Here is a 4,650-nt window from a genome sequence, read left to right as displayed (position 1 = left end):
TTTAGTGTTCAGGATCTGAAGGGAATAAACCAAAGGTTATTGAACACCTTAAAAGTCGACCCAGATGGGACTCGAACCCACAATCCTCAGCTCCAAAGGCTGATGCCTTATCCATTAGGCCACTGGGCCCATATGTCATATGCTAATGCTATCGCAAGAGTTTAGGGGTGCCTTCTTAAGCGCTAACTAAAAGTGCACCCATATGCTCCTCCAACCCACAATCATCGATAGTGAAGACAGTGGAGAAGATCATTGGGGTCTCTCTTCCCTCTATCATGGACACTTACACCGCACGCTGCATCCGCAAAGCCAACAGCATTGTTGATGACCCCACACACCCCTCACACACACTCTTCACCCTCCTGCTATCTGGAAAAAGGTACCGAAGCATTCGGGCCCTCACGACCAGACTGCGTAACAGCTTCTTCCCACAAGCCATCAGACTTCTCAGTAACTGAACTGCACTATACTGAGCACAACATACACACACATCATCTGTATGGACTGCACAGACCCTCACAAAACACACACACTGTTTTGCACACTTTTCTGCTGTTTTTGCACATACTGTCCAACATTTCAGCTGTTTTTGCACATATTGTACAATATCTCCGCCATTACACACATACTATACAATATTTCAGTCGTTTGCTGTTTTTTTCACAACTCTATATATTATCCAAAGGACCTGCTGCTAAGGAACTGTGTTCATTCAAATGTTACTGCACCAAATATTGTTTGAACATTCAGTATTTACACTGTTCGGTCGGTGCTGTTTCTGTCACTGTTTATTGTCTTTTGTACTTTTTGTATTGTCTTGTAACTTTATGTCTGCACTGTCTTTTGTCCTGCACTGTCTTGTTTGTCTTGTCCTGCACTGTTTGCACCAGGTTGCACAGTTGCACTTTATGTGGCTAAGACTACTTACATGTCCTTAGCCCTGTCTTTGTGTTATGTAGCTCCCTGATCCTGGAGAAATGTTGTCTCATTTCACTGTGTACTGCAACAGCTATATATGGTTGTAATGACAATAAAAGCGACTTGACTTGATCATGTGAAGCTGAAGCTTTACCTGTTAGACCTTCAGCTTTGATTTTCAAAGTACATTTCACTGCTTTTTTCATCCGGCTCACACCAGATTGTGAAGGTGATGATGAGCAGAAGTGCTTGGCAGTTCCTAAAGAACACCTTGTAAGTTGACCCAGATGGGACTCGAACCCACAATCCTCAGCTCCGAAGGCTGATGCCTTATCCATTAGGCCACTGGGCCCATACAACATGCTTTACTGCTATCGCATGAGTTTAGGTGCGCCTTCTTAAGAGCTAACTAAAAGTGCACCCAGATGCTCCTCCAACCCACAATCATCATGTGAAGCTGAAGCTTTACCTGTTAGAACTTCAGCTTTCATTTTCAAAGTCCATTTCAGTGTTTTTTCATCCAGCTCACACCAGATTGTGAAGGTGATGATGAGCAGCAGCACCTTATAAGTTGACCCAGATGGGACTCGAACCCACAATCCTCAGCTCCGAAGGCTGATGCCTTATCCATTAGGCCACTGGGCCTGCAGACAAAGGCGTTAAACCATATACCATTTTTACATAAAACGTTGTAACATTTGAGAGAAGGTTCCATTAAGAAGCTCAAATTGAGTCAGTAGTTACAGCACTTAGGAAGCCTTTTACACCACAGCTTGAAACAAGAACCATGTAAGATACCACTACACCCTGTGCAGCAGGCTTTTTTGCTAGTTATTTGAACATTTAGTGTTCAGGACCTGCAGGATTAAAGCAAAGGTTATTGAACACCTTATAAGTTGACCCAGATGGGACTCGAACCCACAATCCTCAGCTCCGAAGGCTGATGCCTTATCCATTAGGCCACTGGGCCCATATATCATACGTTAATGCTATCACATGAGTTTAGAGGCGCCTTCTTAAGAGCTAACTAAAAGTGCAACAAGATGCTCCTCCAACCCACAATCATCATGTGAAGCTGAAGCTTTACCTGTTAGACCTTCAGTTAGACTTTCAGTGTTTTTTCATCCGGCTCACACCAGATTGTGAAGGTGACAATGCCAGTGTTGTAATGTAACGGAGTACAAATACTTCGTTACTGTACTTAAGTAGAAATGTCACGTATCTGTACTTTACTTCGCTGATTAAATTTATGACAACTTTCACTTTTACTCCACTACATTTCTAGGTAAAATGTAAACTTTTACACCGTTATATTCCCACTAAGCGTCTTCGTTACTACAAAATAAAATCAGAAGAAATGTGTGTGACTGTAATAAGGGAGGTTTGGTGTATCACTGCTGCTAGATTGTATTACGCTCCGCACGCTGTACGGAGAAGCACAGGTACGCGCAGCGTGCACGCGCAGTCAGAGCTGGGGGCGTTTATCTATAACGTTAATCGGCGGAAAGCCGCAAAGACGGCAACCGAAAGCAGTGAAATGTCACTATTCTTATTACCAGAGTTGTAGCACAAACAACATATTAATGCAAACAATCCATTCAATACTAAATAAAAATAACATTTATTGATTTGGTTTTTGTCTTGTGAATATTAGTTTATAAATGACGTCATTCATCGGACACACTGTTTGTAGAGAACACACACACATGAACTGATCTGATTCAAGACTGGCATCATTACATCATGCATAAAATTTTGGTGTCCACTTTTACCATTTAATAACACCATAACTTTTGGCTTACTATGTAGTCATATAATATATAATATAAAACTCTTCTTGTTTTAAATTCTCACTGAGGGATAAAACCCCTAAAGATGAAACCCTAGAACTGCCCCTGATCTTATACCTACTGAAAATCACTGAAATTTTACTTTTTACTTTTACTTCAAATACTTAAGTACATTAAATATCAGAAAATGACTTTTGATACTTAAGTACAGTAAATATCAGATACTTTAAGACTTTTACTTGAGTAAAGTAAAGTCTTTACTACCAAAGTCTTTTTCTAGTACGATACTTGTACTCAAGTATTGCTTTCTAATACTTTATACAACACTGGATAATGAGCAGCAGCGCTTAGCAGTTCCTAAAGAACACCTTATAAGCTGACCCAGATGGGACTCGAACCCACAACCCTCAGCTCCGAAGGCTGCTGCCTTATCCATTAGGCCACTGGGCCTGCAGATAAAGGTCTTAAAAAGCTATTTTTTTAACCATATATCATTTTTTACTGCTATCACATGAGTTTATTATCTGCATTCACTCCGATCCGTCACTGTTGTCCAGATAGATGTGGAAAACTCTGGAAAGCAACAATTGAGCCTTCTTCAAACAAGACGTTATTTGAACATTTTGTGTTCAGGACCTGCAGGATTAAAGCAAAGGTTATTGAACCCCTTATGAGTTGACCCAGATGGGACTCGAACCCACAATCCTCAGCTCCGAAGGCTGATGCCTTATCCATTAGGCCACTGGGCCCATATATCATACGTTAATGCTATCGCAAGAGTTTAGGGGTGCCTTCTTAAGCGCTAACTAAAAGTGCACCCAGATGCTCCTCCAACCCACAATCACCGATAGTGAAGACAGTGGAGAAGATCATTGGGGTCTCTCTTCCCTCTATCATGGACACTTACACCACATGCTGCATCCGCAAAGCCAACAGCATTGTCGATGACCCCACACACCCCTCACACACACTCTTCACCCTCCTGCTATCTGGAAAAAGGTACCGAAGCATTCGGGCCCTCACGACCAGACTGCGTAACAGCTTCTTCCCACAAGCCATCAGACTTCTCAGTAACTGAACTGCACTATACTGAGCACAACATACACACACATCATCTGTATGGACTGCACAGACCCTCACAAAACACACACACTGTTTTGCACACTTTTCTGCTGTTTTTGCACATACTGTCCAACATTTCAGCTGTTTTTGCACATATTGTACAATATCTCCGCCATTACACACATACTATACAATATTTCAGTCGTTTGCTGTTTTTTGCACAACTCTATATATTATCCAAAGGACCTGCTGCTAAGGAACTGTGTTCATTCTAATGTTACTGCACCAAATATTGTTTGAACATTCAGTATTTACACTGTTCGGTCGGCGCTGTTTCTGTCACTGTTTATTGTCTTTTGTACTTTTTGTATTGTCTTGTAACTTTATGTCTGCACTGTCTTTTGTCCTGCACTGTCTGTTGTCTTGTAACTTTATGTCTGCACTGTCTTGTTTGTCTTGTAACTTTATGTCTGCACTGTCTTTTGTCCTGCACTGTCTTGTTTGTCTTGTCCTGCACTGTTTGCACCAGGTTGCACAGTTGCACTTTATGTGGCTAAGACTACTTACATGTCCTTAGCCCTGTCTTTGTGTTATGTAGCTCCCTGATCCTGGAGAAACGTTGTCTCATTTCACTGTTACTGCAACAGCTAAATATGGTTGTAATGACAATAAAAGCGACTTGACTTGATCATGTGAAGCTGAAGCTTTACCTGTTAGACCTTCAGCTTTTATTTTCAAAGTCCATTTCACTGTTTTTTCATCAGATGAGCAGAAGTGCTTGGCAGTTCCTAAAGAACACCTTGTAAATAGACCCAGATGGGACTCGAACCCACAATCCTCAGCTCCGAAGGCTGATGCCTTATCCATTAGGCCACTGGGC

General features: G+C 41.7%; 6 non-coding genes across 6 annotated transcripts; all 6 read right to left on the bottom strand.

The window, feature by feature from the left end:
* Positions 1-56: 56 nt before the first annotated feature.
* Positions 57-129, bottom strand: trnar-ucg. Its single transcript has one exon. It is a non-coding gene; the product is annotated as a tRNA-Gln (tRNA).
* A 1,068-nt stretch (positions 130-1,197) lies between these two features.
* On the bottom strand, positions 1,198-1,270 carry trnar-ucg. Its single transcript has one exon. It is a non-coding gene; the product is annotated as a tRNA-Arg (tRNA).
* A 220-nt stretch (positions 1,271-1,490) lies between these two features.
* Positions 1,491-1,563, bottom strand: trnar-ucg. Its single transcript has one exon. It is a non-coding gene; the product is annotated as a tRNA-Arg (tRNA).
* A 252-nt stretch (positions 1,564-1,815) lies between these two features.
* trnar-ucg lies at positions 1,816-1,888 on the bottom strand. The gene has a single exon. It is a non-coding gene; the product is annotated as a tRNA-Arg (tRNA).
* A 1,197-nt stretch (positions 1,889-3,085) lies between these two features.
* trnar-ucg lies at positions 3,086-3,158 on the bottom strand. The gene has a single exon. It is a non-coding gene; the product is annotated as a tRNA-Arg (tRNA).
* Positions 3,159-3,384: 226 nt separating this feature from the next.
* On the bottom strand, positions 3,385-3,457 carry trnar-ucg. Its single transcript has one exon. It is a non-coding gene; the product is annotated as a tRNA-Arg (tRNA).
* Between the last annotated feature and the right edge of the window lie 1,193 nt (positions 3,458-4,650).

The sequence above is a fragment of the Tachysurus fulvidraco genome, unplaced genomic scaffold (assembly GCF_022655615.1).
Source record: "Tachysurus fulvidraco isolate hzauxx_2018 unplaced genomic scaffold, HZAU_PFXX_2.0 HiC_scaffold_238_np12, whole genome shotgun sequence".
In the NCBI taxonomy this organism is placed as follows: Eukaryota; Metazoa; Chordata; class Actinopteri; order Siluriformes; family Bagridae; genus Tachysurus; species Tachysurus fulvidraco.
This window is presented reverse-complemented; position numbering and strand designations above follow the sequence as displayed.